The sequence below is a fragment of the Schistocerca americana genome, chromosome 8 (assembly GCF_021461395.2).
Source record: "Schistocerca americana isolate TAMUIC-IGC-003095 chromosome 8, iqSchAmer2.1, whole genome shotgun sequence".
NCBI classification, from domain to species: Eukaryota; Metazoa; Arthropoda; class Insecta; order Orthoptera; family Acrididae; genus Schistocerca; species Schistocerca americana.
In genome coordinates this window covers 278,141,276-278,169,145 of record NC_060126.1, presented here as the reverse complement: position 1 = coordinate 278,169,145, position 27,870 = coordinate 278,141,276, and the positions used below count along the sequence as shown (strand labels likewise).

Here is a 27,870-nt window from a genome sequence, read left to right as displayed (position 1 = left end):
ATTATGTGTATGATATAGTTTTTGATCAATTGTGAAAGCAAATGAAATCAAAATGTAGGACCACCCAGCATAAGAAATATTTTCAAATATTTCAGCAGTGTCATAGAATCTGAGTGATAGATCATTGGAAATGAAATTACTAACAATTAAAATTTTTATGCATTACAGATTAAGCTAAATAATAGTCACATTATTTGATGTAATAACATTTGCACCACATAAGAACATTTGTAGCTGACTTACTATGGTGATTGACCCTGGCTGTTGAGACACTTTTCCCACTGTGGCACAAGGCAGCGAATGGCTGTCTCATAAAATTTCCGGGGCTGCAATGTTAACCAGTTCTGCATGTACAGCTGGATGTCATCGTCAGAGGTGAATCGTTTGCCCCTCAGAGCCTTTTGAAGGGGACCAAAAATGGCGTAATCTTCTGATTCACTTCCAGCAGCACAGGCCAACATTGAATGCCCAGCGTTACGTGCAAACCTTGACCACCCTTTGCCACGCGATCAAATCAAAATGACCAGGCAGTCTCACCCATGGGGTCATTCTGCTCCATGACTTTGCAAAGCCTCATAAAGCCAACACAGTCATGGCACTCCTGCAGAAATTCAAATGGGAGATTCTCGGCCATCCTCCATACAGTCTGGACCTCTCTCCCTGTGATTACACCATTTTTGTTCCCCTTAAAAAGTCTCTGAGGGGGCAAACGATTCATCTCGGAAACGACGTCCAGCTGTATGTGTGGAACTGGCTAACATTGCAGCCCAGAGAATTTTATGCGACAGCCATTCACTGCCTTGTGTCACAGTGGGACAAGTGTCTCAACAGCCAGGGTCAATACTTCTAACGTACAGGTACTGGTTTCTGTAATTATGCCTCCGGCTCGTTTCTCTTTGAATGCCCCTTATATTCTACTAAATTACTTGTCACTGTCTCTATATTATGAGTGTGCGTCTTTCACATGCCGCATTTTACCAGATCAGTACTACATAGACTTTATTTTATTGTATATGTATTTGAAAACTATTGACACCCTCAGAATATTAAATAGAAATATGTAAAGCAGGAAAAAATACGTGAATTTCAGGTAGTGTTGGTTATCTTTTGATTTACTTCAGTCACTCAGTATTTTGGGAGAATAACGGAAAAGGCAGATGTTAATTGTATGTGTGGTGTAGAAGATTTGGGATCAATTGAACTTATCAGTGCCTAATGACGGCTTTGACCCACAACATAATGGTGTGACGAGTAGAACCATATGTGTACAAACAGATTGAGACATAATGTCAACATTGTTTTACATCTATATTAGGAACTGTAGGATGTGTTGACAGGATGATCTCGAGCATAACTTGACATGTTGGGGTGGTTGAAAGGTGACACTTTTGTTGTGGGTTGATGAAGCATTGTCAAATGCTTCAGTTAATCCAAAGATTGAGGCTTCTAACTTATTACATGCTTTTTAGCAACTTATGTTAATCTGGAAATTCACACCAGAAATGCTTCTTTATCGCTAGGGACTTAAAAGTTTAAGTGACTATAGGTAAAGTGAAACAATTCAGATAAAAAAAGTAGTTTGGAATTGTGTCTTCCTCTTTCCCTCACTGCATGTCCATAGCTTGGGGGTCTAGTGGCTAGCGTTGCTGTCTCTAAAACGCAGGGTCACAGGTTCAGTTCCAGCCAGATTGGGTATTTTCTGCACTTGGGTAACTGGATGTTTGTATTATTCTAATCATTTCAACTCATCAATACACAAAGAGTGGACTTCTGTTGTTGAGGTACTGTAGGATTGCTAGAACATTCTGACCATTGTCTGCAGAGACTTTTTGAAAAATAGTGTCATCTATCTGTGTAATTTTGAAGCATAGTCCACCATTCAGTAAGGGTTACTTGGCCTGCCCTTGCTCACAGAATTGTTGCTTTTTGTATAAATTACAAGTATTGTTGTTTACCTGAGAAAAGATAAGCTTGAAAAAAGAAAAAAAATGGGTTCTAGAGGTTACATGTTGATGAAAATTTAAATGAATAAGTTGTAGGCAGTGGAAACAGATCAGGGTATATCTACAAGTGTGTACAGTTTCTGACACGGAACTCACATAGAAGCAAAATTTGGTCACAGGGGTATCAAATAATATTCAGTAAGTTCAAATAAAATCTTATGGTGGCAGTTGATGAAAGATCTCTTGAAAGTATTAAGGATCCTGTACAAAAACTAAATGCTATTTTCTTTACAGTATGAATACTCACCGGTTTCTCTCTCAATAAAGTGTGAAAACTTGTTTACTTGTTGTACTTCCATTATATCACATTGTACGAGATCATACTTTGGTGAAACTCATTACATTCACAAGGAGTATACTCAGTGTAGAAAAGGGCAGCCAGAACAGTCTGTGGCTTCACTACACAAATTTTGTGCAGATGGTTGCTCAAGCATCTGTAAATTCTAATGGTGCCATCCTTGTAGATATTTTCCCCATGGAAGTTTCATTAACTGTATGAATTCATTTAAAATTAACTACCACATTCACCCAGTGAGCACTAGGTGGGGAAAAACAATGTTCACTTAGGTAACACTTCTTTAATCAGTGTGAAGCAAGATGTGTACTACTTTGCCACTTATTTCATTTCCAATAGCCATCCAACATAACTTAATTTTTTACTGCCTGGAATTCACAAGTGCAGACAAGATAGTTTTAGGAAAACATTCACATGCTCAGACTCTGCTAATGATATAACTCATCAGACAAGGAAACTTATAATATTTAAGATTTCCCTGTTCACCCAAAAAGTCAGTTTAATGAAGTATTATTCTACTCAGTGTGGGAAATGTTGATATATAAGGATTTGAGTTAATTGATTTGGCAGTTGTGGAGCGTTACAGAGACACCCTGTGATACAGCTGTTACATCACTGTTCTAAGCAAATACGCTTTGTCTGCAAAAGTCTGTCATGATCACATAAATTGTACATTTCACAATTACCAGTTAGGCCATTGCAGTCTTCAGATCATAAAATAGATTTTTTCCCTATTTTCTGAAGGGTGATTCATTATTTAGCAGAGTATTTGCCTCAATTATAACAGACAGAGAATTGGGTTACAAAGCTCTGTGGCTTATACAGTCTTCCAGGGATTGTAGAGGGTGCTTAGTAGATAAAGTTTTGATAAGGACCCAATGTCCAGAACTGTACCATTTGGATATAAAGTAAGTTTGAACATCAGGGCACTTTCAGATCACCCACTTCACATAGCAGAAACAATGAGCTGTGACCTACATGCTCTACAGGAGCCCACGGCATGTGCGACGTTCTGAGGTCAAGAGGAATATTTGATATGAGTCATACACGTTTACCAGTGACGTAATGTTAACGGCTGTTGCCATGTCACATTTTGATGCATTTATTCATAGTTTTGTTGTTGAAGCCAATGAATGTGAAAGCAAAAAAACCTGGTTGTGGTGACAGCTAAATCTCTGGCTTAGTCTGAGGCCTGGGTTAGGTTGGAAGGTAACAATTTCAGTGTGGTTGTAAGTTGACGAAGATAAAAAACGTGAAACTAAAAAAAGCAGTTGTGGTAGACTGATCTCTAGCTTAGCTCACTTGAAAAGATTGTCACTGATATCACATTATAGCTTCCTTGTTGTTTGTCGTTAATCACATGTTTTGTTAGTCACTGGTCAAAGCTGCTGACTTGTATAGATGTTCCTCTTTGTCCACATTTTTGAGTACTCACCATTGGGTTTTCTTCTACCTGATGGACAGGCACTTCAAAGTTAAAAGTGCATCATGTCGATGGAACATCACAGTGAATCCTCCTAGTTTCTCTCTGTCATTGTAGTCAGATGAACATGGTTTGTGACAAAATTGTGTGTGTGTGTGTGTGTGTGTGTGTGTGTGTGTGTGTGTGTGTGTGTGAGAGAGAGAGAGAGAGAGAGAGAGAGAGAGAGAGAGAGAGAGAGAGAGAGAGAGAGAGATTTACCGGAAGTTGTAAGGCAAAATTTTTGTCAACACAAGTGGTTCTTAATTTTAATAGCTAATCTTGGTCTTTACTATTTGTTTATCCTTTCATAGTAATAAACATTTAAAATGAACCATTAAAGACGCTTCTGGGCACAGTGTGTGAGATTTTGGCTAATGATAGGAATTTGATGAGTGGTTTTAAGTGCTTGCTTTTTGGTCATCATTCTTCTTCTTCTTCATATCCATCCAGTGAGCCACATAGGTTTTTATGAACAATTTCCCCCTATTTTGCTCTAGCTTGAAAAATTGATATTCGGGGTCTGCCCAACTATTGTATCATTTCCTCCCTGAGCAGTCATAAACAAACATTGTGCATCAGATATTCAAAAGTCAACCTAAAATCTAATTCTGAAAATTTGCTAGACCATAAACTAATTAAATACAATGTACTCCAAGGATCAGTGATGGGAGCCCTTTCTGTTCATTATATACCAAAATGATCTGAGCTTAAATGTGAATGCTAATAAAACAGTCATTAGTAATTGATACCACAATTCTATTAATGGGAAAAGAAAGGAAGAATTACAGCAGTTGGTTAATACTGCCACAAAACAACTTAGCCATTGGACCACGATGCATCAAACAAATAAATGTATGTCCTATTTGTCTCTGTTGTTGTTGTCGTCGTCGTCGTCGTTGTCGTCGTCGTCTTCAATATAGAGAATGGTTTGATGCAGCTGTCCGTGCTACACTGTCCTGTGCAAGCTTCATCATCTCTGAATAACTACTGCAACCTACGTCCTTCTGCATCTGCTTAGTTTATTCATCTCTTAGTCTCCCTGTATGGTTTGTACCTTCCACACTTGCCTCCAGTACTAAATTGGTGATTCCTTGATGCCTCAGAACGTGTCATACCAACTGATCCCTTCTTCTAGTCAAGTTGTGCCACAAATTCCTCTTCTCGCCAGTTCTATTCAGCACTTCCTCATAGTTACTTGATCTACCCATCTAATCTTCAAAATTCTTCTGTAGCATCACATTTTGAAAGCTTCTATTCTCTTCTTGTCTAAACCATTTATTGTCCATGTTTCACTTCCATACATTGCTATACTCTATACAAGTACTTTCAGAAAAGGCTTCCTGATTCTTAAGTCTATAGTCAGTGTTAACAAATTTCTCTTCTTCAGAAGCACTTCCCTTGCCACAGCCAGTCCAAGTTTTATATCCTCTCTATCTCGACCATCATCAGTTGTTTTGCTTCCCAAATAGCAAAAATCATTTACTACTTTAAGTGTCTCATTTGCTAATCTAATTCCCTCAGCATCACCTGCTTTAATTTGACTACATTCCATTATCCTTGTTTTGCTTTTGTTGGTGTTCATCTTATATCGTCCTTTCAAGACACAGTCCATTCCATTCAACTGCACTTCCAGGTCCTTTGCTGTCTCTGACAGAATTACAGTGCCATTGGCAAACCTCAAATTTTTAATTTCTTCTCTATGGATTTTAATTCCTACTCCAATTTTTTCTTTTGTATCTTTTACTGCTTGCTCAGTATACAGATTGAATAACATCGGGGACAGACTGAAACCCTGTCTCACTCCCTTCTCAACCACTGCTTCCCTTTCGTGCCCCTCGAATCTTATAACTGCCATCTGGTTTCTGTTCAAATTGTAAATAGCCTTTCGCTCCCTGTATTTTTACCCCTGCCACCTTCAGAATTTGAAAAAGAGTATTCCAGTCAACACTACCAAAAGCTTTCTCTAAATCTACACATGCTAGAAATGTAGGTTTGTCTTTCCTTAATCTATTTTGTAAGATAAGTCGTAGGGTCAGTGTTGCCCCACGTGTTCCAACATTTCTACAGAATCCAAACTGATCTTCCCCAAGGTTGGCTTCTACCAGTTTTTCCATTCATCTGTAAAGAATTATTGTTAGTGTTTTACGACTGTGACTTATTAAACTGATAGTTCAGTTATTTTCACATCCGTCAGCACCTGCTTTCTTTGGAATTGGAAGTATTCTTCTTGAAGTCTGAGGATATTTCGCCTGTCTCAAATATCTTACTCACTGGATGGTAGAGTTTTGTCGTGGCTGGCTCTCCCAAGGCTATCAGTAGTTCTAATGGAATGTTGTCTATTCCATGGGCCTTGTTTTGACTTAGGCCTTTCAGTGCTCTGTCAAGTTCTTGACGCAGTTTCATATCCCCCATTTCATCTTAATCTAAGTCCTCTTCCATTTCCATAATATTGCCCTCAAGTACATCGCCCTTGCGCAGAAGTTATATATACTCCTTCCACCTTTTTGCTTTCTTTTTGTTGCTTAGGACTGGTTTTCCATCTGAGCTCTTTATATTCAAACAGGTGGTTCTCCTTTCTCCAAAGGCCTCTTTAATTTTACTGTAGGCAGTATCTATCCTAACCGTAGTGATATCTGCCTCTACATCCATGCATTTGTCCTCTAGCCATACCTGCTTAGCCATTTTGCCCTTCCTACTGATCTCATTTTTGAGATTTTCTATTCCTTTTCGCCTGCTTCAGTTACAGAATTTTTATATTTTCCTCCTTTCATCAATTAAAATCAATATCTCGTCTGTTACTCAAGAATTTGTACTAACTCTCGTCTTTGTGTCTAATTGATCCTCTGCTGCCTTCCCAATTTCATCTGTCAGGGCTGCCCAATCTTCTTCTACTGTATTTCTTTCCCTTGTTTTCGTCAATCGTTCTCTAATGCTTTCTCTGAAACACTCTACAACCTCTGCTTCTTTCAGTTTATCCGGGTCCCAACTCCTTAAATTACTAACTTTTTGCATTTTCTTCAGTTTTGATCTACAGTTCATAACCAATAGATTGTGGTCAGAGTCCACATCTGCCCCTGGAAAGGTCTTAAAATTCAAAACCTGGTTCCTAAATCTCTGTCTCACAATTCTGTAATCTATCTGAAACCTTCCAGTGTCTCCAGGACTCTTCCACATATACAATGTTCTTTCATGGATCTAAATCAAATGTTAACTATGATTAGGTTATGCCCTGTGCAAAATTTTACCAGGCAACTTCCTCTTTCCTTCCTTACCCCCAGTCCACACTCACCTACTACTTTTCCCTCTCTTCCTTTTCCTACTATCAAGTTCCAGTCCCCCACGATGATTAAATTTTCGTCTCTTAACTATTTGAACAAATTCTTTTATTGAATCACACATTTCTTCATTATCTTCATCTGTGGGGCTAGTTGGCATATAAACTTGTACTACATGGTAGGTGTGCACTTCGTGCCTATCTTGGCTACAATAATGCATTCACTATGCTGTTTGTAGAAGCTTATCTGTGCTCCTATGTTTTTATTCATTATTAAACCAACTCCTGCATTGCCCCTATTTGATTTTGTATTTATAATCTTGTATTCACCTGACCAGAAGTGTTGTTCCTCCTGCCACCAAACTTCACTAATTCCCACTAATCTGACTTTAACCTATCCATTTCCTTTTTTAAGTTTTCCAACGTACCTGCGTGATTAAGGGATATGATATTCCATACTACAATCCGTAGAATGTAAGTTTTCTTTCTCGTGATTATAACATCCTCCTAAATAGTCCCTACCCGAAGATCTGAATGGTGACATATTTTACGTCTGGAAGATCTTACCCAAGAGGAATCCATCATAATTTAACCGTACAGAAAAGCTGCTTGTCCTTGGGTAAAAAAATTATGGCTGTAGTTTCCCCTTGCTTTAAGCTGTTCACAGTACCAGCACAGCAAGGCTGTTCTGGTTAATGTTACAAGGCCATATCAGTCAGTCATCCAGACTGTTGCCCCTGCAGTACTGAAGAGACTGCTGCCCCACTTAAAGAACATGTTTTTCTGGCCTCTCAACAGATACGCCTCCATTGTGGTTGCACCTATGGCACATCTATCTGTATCGCTGAGGCACACAAGCCTCCCCAATAATGGCAAGGACCATGGTTCATGGGGTGGATTTGTTTCTATCAATAATGAACTAGTTGGTTGCTATCAATGATGATCTAGTTGGTAACAATACAGGAACTAAATTCTTAGGACTGTGACTGCAAAACAATTCAGAATGGAATATACACATTGAATAACTTAAAGCAAAACTGAGCAAGACATTCTACCTTCCTTGCTCACTAAAATCCTGCTGCAATGAGAAAACAGTAATGAATGCATATAATGCCTGTTTTCATTCTCAACTTAAATATGGGGTCACTTTTTTTGGGAAACTCTAAAACATCTATCAGCACTTTCAAACTGCAATTACAATCATGCTATTAGAATAATGTTTGGATGCGAACCAAGAGAACTTACTAAGCCTCTACTTAGGATCTGTGATGTTCCTCCTTTACCATGCCTCTAAATTATGGAAACCTTTATATTATTTAAATAAATATAATAGGTAAGGACTGCAGATTAAAAACAAAATGTGATATTCAGTATCACATCACCAGGTAAAACAAGAACTTATATATATGACCCAAAATGGTACTTTCCAGATGGCAGTTAAACTTTATAACAAACTTACCAAAAACATAAAAGCAATTACCAAAACCTTTGGAAAACCTATAAATTCATATTTACAGCATTACTGATTTTACTCCTTTGAAGAAGGTTTAAGTTTATGAACTGTACACTATAAATGCTTAAATGTGTCAAGTATGTGATTGTAATCTTAAATAAGTATACATATAAAACAGTAAAACACTTTCACCAGTATACACATAAATTAACTTGCTGAGTGTCTTATGTATAAGCTGTTTTTGTAGAGAACAGGACCAATAAAATACCATTTCTGGCCAATATTAACTTTCAGGGGTTGAAATGTTTATCACTGCTGATTGACCCATATGAAAATAAAAGTGCCAACACTACCCTAATTTTCAGATTATTAGTTGCTTTCTCAGAGGAGGAGAGAGGGGTAGGTTGGGGAAAGTGAAAAAGAATGGGCAGGTCACTCATAACCCAAGATAAGAGACGTACCTGTAGTGAGGATAAAGAAGGTAAAGATGTAGGGAGGTGTCGCAGGTCATCAGAGGTAGTAAATTCATAAGCACTGGACCATCTTCAGTCCAGAGATGATACGACAGCGTGAGAAGTAAAGATAGATTAAGGGGAAAGAAATGAATGGCCCAGTTACGAACTAGGACAGCAGATAAAAAGAGAAGTAGGAGAGGGATCTTGCCTTCAGGCACATTCTTAAATCCCGACACCCTGCTGGACTTAATCACCTATAACACATCCCCCTATCTCTTTTTTCAGTATACTTTTTATTATTTTTATACATATGTACTATGTTTTTTTTTTCTTCTTAACTGTGTTAATAGTTTCCCCTTTGTTTTGCTCCCACCCATCTTTCCCTTTTTTCCTTCTGTCTTAGTTCATAATTGCACTTTTCATTTTTTCCCCTAACCTATGTTTATTTCTGTTCTTATCGTCTCCGGACTCAAGTTGGCACAGTGCTTACGGAATGTACCATCTATTACCTCCTACTCTCTGATGCCTCCCCCTCAATCTTTGTGTAGTGCTTTATTCTCACTCTCATTTTGAGGTCTGAGTGACTTGCTATTCCTTTTTAACCATTCTCAATGAATCCTCCCCTCCTCCTGGAAGAAGTAACTAGCAATTCTGTAAGCTAGACTAGGACTGTAAATTTTATTTTAAATATGTTGATCAACAATATTCAATATTTTCCTTCCTGAAGGTGAATATGAGCCAACAGGTGTCTCATAGTAAGAATTTGGACATAAAGTTACAACTAAAAGATATGCGTTAGTGGACACCCATGAAATTTTTTTCTTATTAATTGTCTTGAACCTGATCTTAATTTCAGAGCGTGCGCGTGTGTGTGTGCGCGCGCGCACACACACACACACACACACACACACACACACACACACACACACACACAAATGGCATGTTATGAGGCAGAACTATGGGACAGCCCTTGGAATAGGGAAATTTGTCTATAGAGTGTCTATGGAGGTGGTAAAGTATGCTGCCTGTCTCATTCACTGAGTGTAACATGGGCACAAGGCCAATAGAATGAAATTCCTTGTCAGGGATGACAGCCTTTAAGTGTACCTAACACAGCATCATATAAAGAAAGAGGTAGTTTCACATCTGTATTGGTGCATACCTTTTGCTTTTTGAGCTGGAATTGAATTGAATTGTCTTGATAGGAAATTCAAACAAGGCAAACATGAGTGTATCTGTGGCTTACAATATTTGTACGTAGTTTAAGGATAATAAGTAAGAATCGTAGCAGTGCAAGTCGGCAAAACAGATAGGAAGCATGCCAAATCTTTCATAATCTGATAGTTGTAGAAAATTTCAAACAGATTTCAATTGCAACAAGAGAATAACTGTATGTAGAACCTAATAAACATGCACTATTACTGAATGAACATGATCCTCGGAAAGTGATTGGTGTCTGCCAAGTAACTTAAAATACAAAAGGAGGCTTGTGTTCAGCTTTATTACTCATTATTTACTGATGTATCTGAATGCTAGATGGTAGAATATGCATCTTTGGCTGTGTATTGTGGTATTTGGTGTTTTAGTAGCTGTGCATCCCCAAAGGGGGCAGTCCCATTTGTTTCAGCACTTCTACTGGGTCATCCACAGGCATATACTGCTCATTCTGCTTCCTAGCCATTGCAGGTTCCACTTAGTGGGACGTTACTTTCATTCAAATGACCACGTCTCACCCTGGATTCATACACCAGGCACAGTGCTCCTTTAAAGGAAGCCACTGAGATGGATGATCAACAGAGTTTACTGGATACTGTTCAGCCTGCTGGCTGTGTTGGAAAACTATGCGAGCATCCAAGAATGAGTGGACTACATCTCACAGGTGATCCGCTATATTGCTGACTTATCCATACCTAAGCTCTTGGGCCATCTTGGAAGGCAGCCTGTACTTGGACCAATGCATGGTGCTCAGAATGCGCATCAACGATGCTTTAAGTGCAGCCCAACAGCAGGAAATCTTGCAGCTTTTTGAGTAGTGAGAGTCAGGTCATGGTGCATCATCAAGAAAATTAAGAAAAGGTAATGGAAAGTGTTTGTGAACTCCATCAACCACTCCACTTGTTCTACAAAAGTAAGAGAAGTGATCAGGAGGATTTGCATTAAATGCAGTTGATTGCCCATAGCAATGGTGCTGAAACAAGACACATTGCCAAGACAATGGCAGAGCATGTTGCGATGACTACTGCCACTGCCAGCCAGGATCCAGTGTTCCAAGCTACTGTGCCTCCATGGAGAGGGTGGATTGGACATCAGGTCCGAAAATTCAGAGTCGTCCAACTGCCGCTTCTCCATGTACGAGCTGGATTTGGTACTCTCAGAGTCTTATGATACTCCACTCAGTCGCATCCAAATCTGATACAGTGTGCTGTGCAAGTTGCAAACAGCATCCAAGGAAATCATCTTAGGATGTTTTAAATTGATATGATAGGCAGGGCTATTTTCCGCCTCGTGGAAGGAGACCATTTTGATACATCTTCTCAAACCAGCAAAGGCCCAAATGTGTCCCACTAGTTATCAGAGCCTCACCTTAGTGATCTGTGTAGGGAAGGCCTTGGAGCAAATGGTCAGCTGTTGTCTGGTTTGGGTATTACAGACCAAGCAGCTCCTTAGCCACTCGGTGTAGATTCAGGTGATCTCGATCCACTGTCAACAACCTGAGCATGCTAGAGGCAGCTATCCAATAGGCTTTCCTTTGTAAATGATATTATAAGGATATTTTTTGACATCAGTGAGGTGTATGACACTACTTATTCAAGAACAGCTCTACCAATGGAGCTTTTGTGACCACCTTCCCATGTTCATTTAGCCCATCCTATCTAAACGCTATTTTACATATTGAGTTCGTGACATGCTATCAGTTTTGAGCAAGAGAATGATGCTCCCCAGGGAAGCGTTTTAAGTGTCACCCTCTTTGCTATAGCCATAAACAGTATAACTTGTACAGTAATGAGTGTGTAGTGTTCCTTATTTGTGGACAATTTGTCAGTTTTATGTTCCTCCTCCAACATTGGAACAGTAACTTGTCAGTTACGACTTACAGTGAATAGGTTGGAAAAGTGGACCACAAAGTCAGGTTTTCAATTTTCTGCTGATAAGTGAGTTAATTTTAATTATTATTGACATTTTTAATTTACATAACTTGCAAATGAAGAGCACCATTCCATATTTTAAGGACTTCAAGGTTCTCGGCCTCATTCTTGGTTTGAAACTGTCATGGTTACCACATCACACTGCACCTAAAGGATTGGAAGTCTAGGATTCAAAGTGCTTCACATCTGCTCCAGTTCTAAAGGGCTTACGTGTGATTGCAGCTAGACTAAGAGTGCACAGTGCACATATTACTGAGTCCTTCTTATCTGAGGACCATTGACTCTTTGACACTACCCGCCATGAGGGAATCAAGCTGGCCGTGGGTGCTTACGGGACCAGTCCCATCCCCAGTCTCTGTGCTGAGGCTGGGGAATAGCTGCTCATCGTGTGGTGGCAAGACCTCATAATGTGTCAAGCATATAAGTTCCTCGCTGCTCCCAGTGCACCAGCAGACCATACTGCTGCTTGTCCACCTATGGGAGTCCTTTTCTCCAATGGTACACAAGCAACAAGACCATTCTGGATCTGTGTGAAGTATGTGCTAGAGTCACTTGGAAGGAAGGAAGATTTTGTTTAATGTCCAATCAGAATCAAGGTAATTAGAGATGAAGCACAAGCTTGGATTGCTTCAGGCATGGGGCAGGAAATCAGCGGTGCCCGTTCAGAGGAATCATCTCGGCATTTGCCTGGAGAAATCACAGAAAACCTAAATCAGGATGGCCAGGCGTGGGTTTTCACTATCGTCGTCCAGTGTGCTAACCACTGCACCATCTCTAAGAGCCTGTTGGTGTGGCACACGTACAAATCCAAATCCATGGTTTTAAGTGACTGCCATCCTTGTTACTGCAGAGGTTCACAGTAATTTTAGATTTAATGCAGTACAGGAAAGCCTGCACTCTTGCATCTGTTTTTAATACAATAGCTTATGACATTTTAAATGAGTAACACAACAATACATCAATGTTCATCAATGGGTCTAAACAGGGGACTCTGTTGATTTCTCTGTTGATTTCCCTGATTTTTTCCTGAAGGTCAGATTTGTCTTAAGACTTCAATGTCTTCAGTGTGGAATTATATGTGATCTTGTGGTTAGTGGGGGATATGAGATGTGTTGCAGCTGCTTAATCCCTCACGTGTTCCAACCCCCTTAGTGGTCTTCACTCTCTACAACACTCACACCCTTCTCAACTAACAAAGGCTGGGGGAAGGAACTATCTTTTGCTGAGTGCCAGGGCACATGGGAAATGAAATGACAGATGTAGCAGGCAAGTGGTATGTCATGATCCTCAGGTAGTTCAGTGTGGCATCCTCCTATATGCCCTCACCTCATTGTTGAGCTACAGAGTCATGTGTTGATCGGAAGAAGAGTGGCCGATAGTGGCAGACAATAAGCTATGTCTGGTAAAGTCAGCAACTTGGCCATGGCATACCTCCTCTTAGCCATGTGGTCATGAATAAGGCCTTCTCATTCATTTTCACATAGGAGATGGCCCTATGAGACATGGAATCTTGCTCAGGTGAGAGGACCGTCATCTTGCTCAGGTGAGAGGACCATCCAATGTGTGGTGCTTGTGGCTACAAATCACAATGTGCCGCATTGTAGTAGGCTCTGTTTTATATCCAGGCGAGAGGGCAGCAGCTTATTTTCAGACAGATTTGCCCTTTATTTTAACTGATGATCAAATGCCTGTGGTTCATTTTGTAAGGTATCGTGAAACATGCGACAAGTTTCCTCAAATATTTGTTAAAAGTTTGTAAATTATTATCAGGATGGCTTGCTTATCTATGTATGTATGTGATCAGTCAGTCATACTTCCCTGTGCAATTATTTTAGCATTTGTCTACTTGTTTTAATTGACAGTTTTAGAATGTCTTCCCAGTTTCATGCCGTCACAAAGGATGACATGAGCTAGGGTGTGATTCGGCAGATGACCTAGAGAGAGAGAGTGTGTGTGTGTGTGTGTGTGTGTGTGTGTAAGACTTGCTCTTCGATGTTTTATGTCATTTTAATACATTTTATCTACTAATCATTGATAACCAATGATTTGCCTCCCCACTATGACTCCCCCCCACGCGCGCACACACACACACACACACACACACACACACACACACACACACACACAAACTCTTGGACATATTAGCTTCCACTCTGAAAGGGCTCCAGTAATTCTATTAGCATAATATATCATAAAAATAAAAAATAATCAGTGAGGTTGCTTGTTTACTACTCAGAAACACATTGCACCTGCCACACTGCAGGTCCTCTGTCAGTGTTGCTTAGAGGCACAGAATGTAGTAGTTGCTGTTTGTCAGTAGTGTAAGTAGCTGGATATTGTACTGACTTGTTTCAAGAAGTTGCTTGTTAGTGTAGCAATGTGATCCTTCCTCTGTAAACAGCTACCTTTGGTAAGACCTAAGAACTTTGTGTTTTGAATTTCATTCACATGCAGCAGCCATTAAAGGAATGTTGTGCAACAAGCTGCAGATTGAGATATACATTATTCCAAATGATACATGTTGTCTGGGCTTACAGCTCATCCTTGAAAGGTTCCAGTGACTGACAGAGAAGATTGTGAAGAATGGCCTTGCTCAAAAAACCTCTGTAAAACTCAGTCTGCAGCAGCATCCATAGATCTGGTCATGGTCGTCTGTTCTCAGGTGACTGGAAGTTTGAACCAGAGACATAGAAGATTTTGTCACAAACTAGGCTGTGATTACCTGGAGAGAACACTAGAATCCTCCTAAGTGGGCAAAGGGGTGCACTACCCAGCGTAGACTGCTGCCCAGGTAGTTGTCTGCGTAGGATGCACACAAGACTTTGTTTTAAGTTATTGAACTTTCCATCCAGTCCAGACAATGATAGCTGTTGAAAACCCAGAAGTAGTTGGGTAAGACCCTAAGAACTGTAATCCCGTCTCCAGCCATCCTGATTTAGGTTTTCCTTGATTTCCCTAAATCGTTTCAGGCAAATGCCGGGATGGTTCCTTTGAAAGGGCACGGCCGATTTCCTTCCCAATCCTTCCCTAACCCGAGCATGCGCTCCGTCTCTAATGACCTAGTTGTCGACGGGACGTTAAACACTGACCACCACCACCTAAGAAATGTCTCTCACAGATGAGACTATTAAAATCTTTGTGATTAGTTATCACAGCATTCACAACAAAACGCGAGAGTTTTTGTGGTGTTCCTAAAAAGCAGTGGAGCCCACACAGTACAATGTACAGAAAGCTGATTAAATCCCAAAATTATATGTAGTGATATTTTGGGAGCAATATAAATCTATTTCAGCAGACTAGATTAAAGAGAAATACAAGTGGTGTATCCATCACAGTAGACAAAAACTCAAATCCAATAAACTGAACTGCATATGAGATTGTGTAGGCGAGACTCAGTATCAAGGGTGAGCAAAAATATACGAGGTCTGTCTAAAACGTATCCAACCTTTGATTTTTCCGCGCAAAATAGAGACGATAGTGCAGTGCCACTGTACACAGTAAAGGAAAAGACCTTTATGCACATGCGTGAGTTTTGTCCCCATCTTCCAGTGCATCAGTCGCTGCCTGTTGGTCGCTGAGTGAGGTGCTACACAACATGTTCATTGGATTACCGATTCTCTCAAGATGACTGAATGTGTTGAGCAAAGTTATTGCATGAAATGTTGTCAAAAGTTTGGTGATTCTCAAAGCGAAACGATTCGTAAGATTCAGCAGGTGTTTGGAGAATATGCAATGGGTGTAACACAAATTAAAGAGTGGTTCAACTGATTCAAAAATGGCCGCACATCAGCAGAGAGTGACCAGCATTCTGGCAGGCCCCAAATTGCTTGGAGTGCAGCTGTTGTTGAGAGGGCGCAAAATTTGGTGAAGGTAGATCGTCGTTTGACCATGCGGAAGATTGCCCAAGAGGTTGGAGTGAGTAAAGATTCTGCACATGCAATTTTGCATGATGATTTGAACGTGCACTGAGTGGCTGCGAAATTTGTGCCCAAGTTGTTGTTACTGGAACAATAAGACCTTTGTTTTGACATTGCACAGTACCTTCTGTACACCACCAACAATGATCCTGGGTTTCTGAACAACGTGATAACTGGAGATGAGTCAAGAGTGTACAGTTATGACCCAGAAACAAAAAAACAGTCGTCGCAATGGAAGCATCCCGAGTCTCCAAGGCCGAAGAAAGTGCGGCAGGTGCAAAGCAAAATCAAGGTGGTGCTGACTGTCTTCTTTGATGTCTGTAGAATTGTGCATCAGGAATACACCAGAAGGACAAACAGTGACAAAGGAGTACTATCAAGATGTTCTCCAGCAACTCCATGACACAGTTCAGTGCAAAAGACCAGACATGTGGACGGTGAAAAACTGGCAACTGCATCATGACAATGCCCCAGCACATTCATCCCACTTGATCCAAAATTTGTTGGCCAAACATTGAATTACAGACATTCACCAACCTCCCTACTTTCAAAAAATGGCTCCTTGCTACTTCTGGTTGTTTCCAAAATTGAAGATGCCACTGAAAGGATCCCGTTTCAAGAGTAGAGAAGAGATAATGTGGAACACAACGATGGAGCTGAACACCATTCCAGAAGAAGACTTACAGAGGTGTTCCAGGCAGTAGAAGGATCGGTGGTCTAAGTGTGTGCAAGCACAAGAGGCCTACTTTAAAGGGGATTAGGGTCCCAACCGAAACAGGTATTAGAAATATTTTTTCTGGCCAAATGTTGGATACTTTTTAGGCAGGTCTCGTATAATGTGGTGCTTCTATCAACGAAAATACCCACTCATGAAGTAATAGAAATACTTAAGAGGAACCTCAGATTGCCAGTATATTTGTTCTCTAGTTACTCTGTCATCATTGGAGCAGAATTTAGTCATCCAAGTCAGTAGGAATAATGAGATTTTCTTAATTGGTGGGCATTACAAGACGTCCTGTAAACAATACTAAATGCTTTCTCCAAAAACTGTGCAGAACAGCTGGTTCAGAAGTCACCTCAAGATGAAAATGCATTATATGTAATGGTATTAAATAGACTTGACCTTTTTTTTTTTTAGGATGTCTATATCAAAACTGGTGTTAGTGAATGTGAGGTAGTTGTAGAATAATGATCACCAAACTAAAATAAGGCAACTAAAACAAGTAGAAAGATTTGAATGTTAAGTAAATAATTTAAGGAATAGACCTAATAACTCGATGAATAATTGAGATGCTGAATCACCAATAGGCACGTAAACAAGACTGAGAAGACTGCTGGCTTTAGGATGAACTATTCTTCAGTAAACTAGATAAAAAAAGTCAGGAGAGTTATACCTCAAGGAGAAACATTTATATTTGAGCAGAAGCATGAATAAGAACTATGATCCAACTTTCAAAGAATGGTTGATCAAGCTCTGGAGAGATACATACCTGGCAAAACAGTTCATGATGGGATAGAACTTCCATAATAGTGTGTCAATGTAAATAAAGTTCCGGGGAACTACTCTGTAATAGACAAAAAGAAAGGTTATAGAAACAGAGATGCTGAATGAAACTTGTTTGGCTGTCCAAAGGGCACTACCTCAATATTTTGATGGGTACTGTATCAAAATTGTACAAAACACCTCTCGCAAAACCCAAAGAAATTCTGGGCAATTGGTAAAGACTGTCAGTGGCAACCACATTAGTGTCCAGAGACTTGTGGATGACAAAGAAACTAAAAATTAAGGTAATGAATCAAATTCAGAAATGCAGAACTCAATTTCCTTTATGAAGGAAGATAAGGGCGTGCAGTCCATTTTAATTCTCATAGCACTGCAAATATGAGTTGCAATGGCTATCCCAGAAGTACCCACCCTAACAAAGAAAACATATCTTTATTTCTTTACACAGTCTCCTTTCAGCTCAGTACACTTTTCCCAGAAACCTTCAATAGCTCCTGTACCTTGTTTATGTCAAGAAGAATCGAACTCTGCAACATAGCTATGGACTGCAGACTCCACCTATTCATTTTTGGCAGATCTTTTTACCACTAAGCCATTTCTTCAAGTCTGAAAGTAGAAAATAAGCAGAGGGAGCTAAATCTTGCCAAATAAAGTGCATTAGGAAACAATTCAAACTTTCATCTCATTGATTTTGGCCATGGTGATAATTGTGAACTGCTGCATTGTCGTGATGAAACAAAACTTTTATTTATTTTTGCTAAATGCAGCCATTTTTGCTTGATTTTGTGTCTCAGATGCTGCAGTATGTTCACATAATACTCACCATTGATTGATTTTCCATTTTGAAGATAATCAATGAAAATTATCCCTTGCACATCCCTAAAAGTAAACACCATGACCTTGCTAGCAGAAGGAACTGTCTGCGTCTTCATTGGAGCCAATTCTCCCCGTTCAATTCCTGTTTCAACTGTTGTTTCATCTCAGGTGTGATCATATGGGCCCACGGTTCACCCATAATTATGAATCAAAGCAAAACTAGGTTTTATTGCAGTGAAACATGGCTGAATGCTCAATAGAAATATCCTCACTGTCTGTTTATGTTCCATTGTGAGGAAACGTGGAACTCATCTTGCGCACAGCTTTCTTATGTCCAAATTTCCAGTCAGTATGTGAATTGCATCACTTTTTGAAATGCTTATGATGTCTGTCAACTTGTGCGCTTCCAGTCGACAGTCATCCAATATAATTTTGTGTATTTTCCTCAGTTTCTGGTATGTTCATCTCATTTAGTCAAACACTTCGATGTTCATCTTGGTAGGTCATATGGCTTTGCTTAAACTCTGCCAATCAATATTTTATTGTTGTAAATCAAGGAGCAGACTCTCGCAGAGTAGAAATATTTTCCTGCAGAATAGAAATATTGTATCACATAACAATGAGCAGTTTTATCTGTGTTTACAAATTCAGTGAATGTGTGTATTTTTGATGGTTGCAAAACGAATACTAAACAACATAGCATTGTCAAACTTCAAACTTAGGCATTACAATATTGGTACTTTTTACTGTAGTTACTTGTTTGAAAAAATCACTGCTATCTATAGATCATGTTGGATACTTCTGGTTCAGCCCTTCTATATACACTGAAGCGCCAAAGAAGCTAGTATAAGACAAGTGTTAGACGCAGTTATCAGATCAGTTACGGTTGCTAGAATGGCAGGTTATCTAGATTTAAGTGAGCTTGAACGGGGTGTTAATTGGCACACGAGTGGTGGGACACAGCGTCTCCAAGGTAGCGATGAGCTGGAGATTTTCCCACATGACCGTTTCACGAGTGTATGGTGAATATTAGGAATTAAGTAAAACATAAAATCTCCGACATTGCTGTGGCTGGAAAAAGATCCTGCAAAAACAGGACCAATGATGACTGAAGAGAATTGTTCAGTTTGACAAAAGTGCAACCCTTCCGTAAATTGCAGCAGATTTCAGTGCTGGCTATCAATAAGTGTCAGCGTGCGAGCCTTCAGTGAAACATAATCAATGTGGGCTTTTAGAGCCGAAGGCCCACCTGTGTACCCTTGATGACTGCACAACACAAAGCTTTATGCCTTGCCTGGGCCCGTCAGCACCGGCCTTAGACTGTTGATGACTGTAAACATGTTGCCTGGTTGGACGAGTCTCGTTTCAAATAGTATCGAGTGGATGGACGTGAACAGGTATGGAGATAACCTCATGAACCCATGGACCTTGCATATCAGCAGGGGACTGTTGAAGCTGGTGGAGGCTCTGTAATGGTGTTGGGCGTGTGCAGTTGGAGTGATATGGGACCTCTGATACATCTGCATATGACTCTGACAGGTACGTAAGCATCCTGTCTGATCACCTGCATCCATTCATGTCCATTCTTCATTCTGATGGACTTGGGCAATTCCAGCAGGACAACGGGACACCCCTCATGTCCAGTTACAGTGGCCAGCAAACTCACCAGACCTCAACATTATTTAGCATATCTGGGATGCCTTGCAACATGCTATTCAGAAGCGATCTCCATCCCTCATACTCTTACGGATTTAAGGACAGCCCTACAGTATTCACGGTGTCAGTTGCCTCCAGCACTATGTCAGATTTTAGTCAAGTCCATGCTTTGTTGTGTTCTCTCTAGCTTCGCAGGATTCACACGAGCAATGTGTGAGCAATATGGGGTGTAGACACTATGATATACTGAAGTTTGAATCAGCCAGGGGGCATGTGCGTTTAGCTGAAGTGGTTAAGGTGACCACTCACAATAAGTAGGAAGTCTGGGCTTGAGTCCGTTCAAACACAAATTTTCATGTGTCTATAGTTAACCATATGCCTGATATATATTGTATTCACAATATGTGAATACATTTCATAAAGTTGAAGTAATTACAGTCTGCACAGAGCTGTCATTCTTCCCAAATTTCATATGTAATGAAGTAAACGTAAACCATAATATATAGTGCAGTGAGAAGTACCTAATTGTTTTGTAGAATATGAATGTAGACGTAGATATGTAGGTTCAAGCAAGCTGCACACTACTTATTATGTTGCTCAAAGTTGTCAGCAGCAGTTTGAAACAGTGAAATTACAGGAACATATTTTAAGAGAAAGCTAGACAGAAGACCACTTTAGTCAAAAGTGGTATAAGAGTTAGTGTCACAGTCAGACTTAACTAGCTAATTGTGATGTCTCCATGTTTCACCTATTCAAAGAACCATCAGATTTGTCAATCCTCCTTATCACTCAAAAAAGTGGGGGGAGGTTGGAGTAATGCTGACTGTATATACAGCATTTGATAATCTACCCATGCCTCCTGGGTTGTGTCAAATGATGATAACCTCAGGAAGCCCTACCAGCCTTGTCTCAGTATGGATGTGGTAAACCCAGAATGCCTTAGTTGAAGGCCAGTTAGTGCTGTCTGCCCTGTGTTGTTACCCTGGACATGATTCAGTGACCACCAGTTAATATAACGTTGGAACATTATTGTCCTGGACTGCAAAGATACTATAACATAAGTCAATCTGAGTGAGCTATGTGCTGATGGGCTGGTAGGCTGTTAAGGCATCCTCTGACACACCTCTCACATCACAGTTACAGCAGTCTTGCATGAGTATTCAATGATCAGCTTGAGCTAACTTTTGTTTCCCTACGTGCTAGTGGAATGTTTATCCGGTGCTAGTGGTATGGCCATTCAGCACTGACAGGCTGCCATTTCATCCGGTCGATGACATCATTCAGATGTAGAATGGAGGGACATGTGGTAAGCACACCACTCTTCCAGGTTAATCAGTTTCCCAGACCTTGGTACTGCTACTTCTCACTCAAATAGGTCTTCAAAGGGAATTATGAAGCAGAGTACACCATGTTCCAATCCTTCCCTCAAGGGAAAATTCTTGACAATACCGGGAATGAACTGTTCCTTTGCATACGTCAGACATGCTGTTTTCTTTGCTACCAAGAAAGACATGCAGTAGGATTTCTGTGAGTGTCATGCATCTATTCCTCATTGAAAAGTCACTCAAAACTAGTCTGTAGCAGATTACTACCTTTCATAAATAATATATTAATTATTGTTAGAAAGGAAGAAGGTAGTTTTGAAAAATTGTCAGTTTCCTGCACACACAGATAGACATTCATGCTGGGTCACTTGGCCAACGAAAAGGCCGTATAGTAGTGTAATATCTACCAAGGTGGTAAGAGCTAGCTTTTAATGAAAACCCTCACTGCTAAATGGCTCCTACTCTACAGTGGAGCATTAGTGGGTGCAAGATATAGGTGGAAGAATTGAATCACAGGGAAAATCCTTGTGTATAGGTTCCATATACCTGCCTACACAGTTTTGTAGGCCACTAGGATCTTGCCAAACTCGACTTGCAGTTTCTGTGACTGTTTCTCTTTCGGGGGATTTTAATATGTGCAAAGTGCCTTAGATTTCCATTTGGTCCCCCCTGTGGGCCTGGGGGTTAGAATTGGCCTGAGGTATTCCTGCCTGTCATAAGAGGCGACTAAAAGGAGTCTCTCACCTTTCAGCCTTTATGTGATGGTAACCCTGTAGGGTTTGACCTCCATTTTTCAAAATTTTCCCAAAGAGCGAGCCAATTGGGAAAGGACACCTTACTTGGGGCATCGTGTCCATTGTGCATGGAGATCTTTAGCCCAATTTCTCGTTGTGATATTGCAGTCCTACTCATCCTCCATCTCTTGAGTGAGGACATCTTCTTGTGTGCGTTTCCCTCCACCCACTGTGCAGTGTCGTTTCCTGTGCCGACGATGACCATGGAATTCTTTGCAACTCATATCCAGCGTGGCAGCCTGTCCATTGTGGTGGGGCTGCCATGTGACCTCTTGGTAATAGCCCCCTGACTACACAGGGATCGCTCTGCTGATGCCCGCGCTGTTAAATCCCCACATATGCCAAGGAGTAGATGCCTGTCACCGTGGGGCATCGGGACTCCCGGCAATGGCCATCCTGCCAGGTGGCCCTTGCTGAGGCTGGGTGGCACTAGTGGGGAGGGCCCCTGGTCAGAGTGGATGGCATCAGGGCAGACGGCATGCCATGAAGCTGTCTCTAAGCCAGCAAAGTCGAACTTCAGTGTTAACAAATATGACCCCAAATTGTTCCCCTCCCTGGCCACACCATGGGAGGAACGCCAGGCTAAGGATGGCAGTGAAGTTTATTTGCTCCGGTACCTTGTATGTATGAGAGTTGATGGGGAATCTTTCATGACCATGAAGCCTCAGTTTTTTGTGGAGCATTTGGAGGACAAGTTTGGGGAGGTGGAGGGCTTGTCCAAAATGTGCTCTGGGTCAGTCTTGATAAAAACAGCATCCTCTGCCTAGTCATGGGCATTACTTGCTTTTGCAAGTTGGGGGATGTTTCTGTTACCATCACACCCCATAAGACCTTAAATATAGTCAAGGGTATTATATTCCACTGGGACCTTCTTTTGCAGTTTGACAACGAGCTGCGTGCCAATTTAAAGCTTTGAGGTGTTCATTTCGTGCGGCGTGTCCATCGGGGTCTGAGGAATAATCAAGTTGCTACCAGTGCCTTCATCTTGGCCTGCAAGGATGACACACAGCCTGAGAAGGTCAAGGTGATGATCTACCGCTGTGACGTCAAGCCACATATCCCTCCCCCGATGCGGTGCTTTAAGTGCTAGAAGTTCAACCGTATGTCTTCCCGCTGTACTTCCAGTGTCACATGTTGAGATTGTGGATGTCCATCACACCCCAGTACTCCATGTGCCCTGCGTACCATCTGTGTCAACTGAGGAGGGCATCATTCACCTTGCTCCCCAGACTGCAGGATTTTACAGAAAGAGAGGAAAATCATGGAATACAAGACCCTGGACTGACTGACCTACACCGAGGCAAGGCGGAAATATGAGCGGCTACATCCTGTGCCCATGACATCTACCTATGCCCTGCTGCAACACCGGTTCGAACCCCTACAGTGTCGTCACCTACAGTTCGATCTCAGCTCTGTCAGAATTCACCGGCCACCTTGGTTGTGGGGGGCACTTCACTCCCTGTTGCTCCTGCTCCATCTACTTCAGGAGCAATACCACCCCAACCACTGGGGACGTCTGTTCCCCCTTTCCCACCGGAGAAGCGTGAGCCTTCTTCGGCTCCTCTCGCCCGGAAGGGGTCCCTTGGGGCCCTCCCATCCCAGGCTTTGCCCAGTGCCAAAGCGGACACCCGCAAGTATCTCAAACAGCCACCAGTCGCTGGTCGTAGGGCGTCACGGTCGTCTTCAGTCCCTGAAACTGACCCAGTGAGGCCCTCCCAGCCAGAACCACCTAAGGCACAGCATGCAAAGCAGTCCAAGAAAAAGGCTCCCAAGCATCCTGACATTGCGGTGGCACCTGTCCCACCGCAACCTTCTCACACTGCACCCGAAGATGAGGTGGAGATTCTGGCGTCCGCTGAGGACCTGGATCTCGCCAGTCCCTCGGACACAATGGATGGCTGTTGTACAGGTGGTGACTCAGTAGCAGCAGGGGCCCAGGAGGCGTAATCTGCCTCCCCAGTCCCTTCACGCCTTTCCCATCCGTGGACAATACCATCCTCCAGTGGAACTGCAGCGGTTTCTTCCACCATCTAGCTGAGCTCCGACAACTTATCAGCCTTCACCCTTTCTTCTGCATTGCACTTCAGGAAACTTGGTTTCCAGCAGTGCGAACCCCCGCCCTCCGTGGCTATCGGGGTTGTTATAAGAACCGGGCAGCTTATGAAAGGGGGTCTGGTGGCGTCTGCATATGTGTCCTTAACTCTCTTCACAGCGAGTTTATACCTCTACAAACAGCTTTAGAGGCTGTCGCTGTTCGGGTGTGGACGCCACAGGCTGTTACCGTCTGTAGTCTTTACCTTCCACCGGATGGTGCTGTCGCGCAACGTCCTGGCTGCTCTGATAGCCCAATTGCCGCCACCTTTCTTGGTACTGGGTGGCTTTAACGCCCATAACCCTCTGTGGGGTGGTTTAGTGGCGACAGGTCGAGGTGCCACCATTGAGCATTTATTAGCACAGCTCGATCTTTCGCTTTTAAATGATGGTTCCTCCACACACTTTAGCGTGGAGCACGGCACGTACTCCACCATTGACCTTTCCATCTGCAGCCCTAGCCTCTTACCATCTGTCCAATGGCGAGTGCATGACGACCTGTGTGGTAGTGACCACTTTCCGATCTTTCTGTCACTGCCACAGCGTCAGTCTTCTCTGCGCCCTTGCAGGTGGGCTATGAATAAGGCTGACTGGGACTTGTTTTCCTCCACTGCTGGTATTGAGCTTCTCTCCAGTGATGACATTGATGCGGTGGTTCAATCAGTCACCACCGGCATCGTTATTGCCGCCGAATCTGCCATTCCCCGTTCTTCTGGGTCCCCTCGGCGGCGTATTGTGCCTTGGTGGTCGCCTGAGATCGCTGCAGCGATTAAAGGTCGCCGGCGGGTGCTCCAGCGTCACAAGCGACATCCCTGCCTTGAACACCTCACCACCTTCAAATGGCTGCGTGCGCGGGCCCGCCGCCTTATCCCGCAAAGCAAGCAGGAGTGCTGGGAGCAGTATGTATCCACCATTGGCCTCCACCTCACTCCATCGCAGGTCTGGGCCAAGATTTGACGCCTCTACGGCTATCGGACCCCTGTAAGCGTCCCTGCGCTCTTACTGAATGGAGCAGTTTGTACTGACTCCGGCGTCATTGCAAATTGCTTGGCAGAGCATTTTGCTATGAGTTCTGCTTCTGCGAATTACCCCCTGGCCTTCCGCTCCATTAAAGAGCGGGTGGAAAGTCGGAGCCTTTCGTTTCGCACCCACCATGCAGAATCTTACAATGTTCCATTCAGTGAGTGGGAATTTCGCAGTGCCCTAGCCGCTTGCCCTGATACCGCTCCTGGGCCAGATGACATCCACTGTCAGATGCTGAAACACCTTTCAGTGGACGGCCAGCGACGGCTCCTCGACCTTTACAACCGTATTTGGGTCGAGGGTGAGTTTCCGTCACAATGGCGGGAAAGTACTGTTATCCCCATTTTGAAACCGAACAAGAACCCTTTGGAGGTGGACAGCTACCGTCCCATTAGCCTCACCAACGTTCTTTGCAAGTTGCTTGAACGGATGGTGAGCCGGCGCTTGAATTGGGTACTGGAGTCTCGGGGCCTTCTGACTCCGTCTCAGGGTGGGTTCCGTAAAGGCCACTCCGCCACCGACAATCTGGTGAGTCTGGAGTCGGCCATCCGCACTGCCTTTGCCCGCCGTCAGCACCTGGTCGCTGTCTTTTTCGACATGCGGAAGGCGTACGATACGACATGGCGTCATCACATCCTTTCTACGCTTCATGGGTGGGGTCTTCGGGGCCCTCTGCCGATCTTTATCCGCAATTTTCTGTCATCTCGTACCTTCCGCGTGCAAGTCGCAGCCTCATATAGTTCCTCCCGAGTTCAGGAGAACGGTGCGCCACAGGGTTCTGTCCTCAGTGTCTGCCTGTTTTTAATCGCCATAAACGGGCTCGCTGCAGCGGAGGGAAATTCTGTCTCCGCTTCCCTGCATGCTGACGACTTCTGCCTTTACTACAGCTCTACTGGCATTGCCGCTGTTGAACGTCAGCTACAGGGTGCTATCCGCAAGGCGCAGTCTTGGGCTGTAGCGCATGGTTTTCAGTTTTCGGCTGCCAAGACCCGCGTCATGCATTTCTGCCGGCGCCGACCAGTCCATCCTGCGCTGCGGCTTTATCTTGCCGACGAACTCCTTGCTATGGTGGAGACCCACAGGTTTTTGGGTGTAGTTTTCGATGCCCGGCTGACTTGGCTGCCTCATATTCGGCAGCTTAAACAGGTGTGTTGGCGGCATCTAAATGCTCTGAGATGCTTGAGCTACACCCGCTGGGGCGTCGACCGATCTACCCTGTTACGGCTCTACCAGGCATTAATCCAGTCCCGTCTGGATTATGGGAGCCTGGCTTATGGCTCCGCATCCCCATCTGCGTTGCGGGTGCTGGACCCAATTCTCCACAGCGGGATACGCCTTGCTACTGGTGCTTTCCGCACCAGCCCTGTGGACAGCATACTAGTGGAGGCAGGTGTCCCTCCACTGCGGTTACGACACCAACAATTACTGGCTGCTTATGCTGCCCATGTTTTTAGCTCGCCCGGGGCATCCAAATTACCGTGTCCTGTTCCCGCAGTCAGTCATCCATCTGCCAGAACGTCGGCCCTGGTCGGGTTGTCCGATCGCCGTACGCGTCAAAGAACTTCTCTCCGGGCTTGGGTTTTTCCCTGTTCCACCTCCTTTACGGGCACCTCTGCGTACACCCCCGTGGTGTGTGCCTCGCCCTTGCCTTCGGCTCGACTTGGCACAGGGCCCGAAGGACTCAGTCCCTCCAGAGGCCTTCCGCCGCCGCTTTTATTCCATCCTGCCCACGTATCAGGGCTCTGGCATTGTTTACACTGACGGCTCGATGGTTGCTGGTCGAGTCGGTTATGCGCTAACTCTAGGGGACCATTCCGAACAACGTTCCTTGCCGGCTGGCTGCAGCGTTCACACTGCTGAGCTGGTCACCATCTTTCGAGCCCTAGAGTATATCCGCTCCTGCTCAGGTGAGTCCTTCGTTATCTGTAGCGATTCCCTGAGCGGTTTACGAGCTCTCGTCCAGTGTTTTCCTCGTTCTCGTCTGGTGATGGCTATCCATAAGTCCCTGCATACTCTTGAGCGTTGTGGCCGCTCTGCGGTCTTCATGTGGACCCCAGGCGTGTCGTCTTCAGCGATGAGTCGCTTCTGCCTTGGTGCCAATGATGGTCGTATGCGTGTTTGGCGCCGTGCAGGTGAGCGCCACAATCAGGACTGCATACGACCGAGGCACACAGGGCCAACACCCGGCATCATGGTGTGGGGAGCGATCTCATACACTGGCCGTACACCACTGGTGATCGTCGAGGGGACACTGAATAGTGCACGGTACATCCAAACCGTCATCGAACCCATCGTTCTACCATTCCTAGACCGGCAAGGGAACTTGCTGTTCCAACAGGACAATTCACGTCCGCATGTATCCCGTGCCACCCAACGTGCTCTAGAAGGTGTAAGGCAACTACCCTGGCCAGCAAGATCTCCGGATCTGTCCCCCATTGAGCATGTTTGGGACAGGATGAAGCGTCGTCTCACGCGGTCTGCACGTCCAGCACGAACGCTGGTCCAACTGAGGCGCCAGGTGCAAATGGCATGGCAAGCCGTTCCACAGGACTACATCCAGCATCTCTACTATCGTCTCCATGGGAGAATAGCAGCTTGCATTGCTGCGAAAGGTGGATATACACTGTACTAGTGCCGACATTGTGCATGCTCTGTT

The 27,870-nt window shown here is 43.2% G+C and overlaps 1 protein-coding gene across 1 annotated transcript in view; it reads left to right on the top strand.

The window, feature by feature from the left end:
- Positions 1-27,870, top strand: part of LOC124544748 (Golgi-associated PDZ and coiled-coil motif-containing protein-like) — a 136,801-nt gene that overhangs the window by 1,652 nt on the left and 107,279 nt on the right. The window lies entirely within an intron of this gene.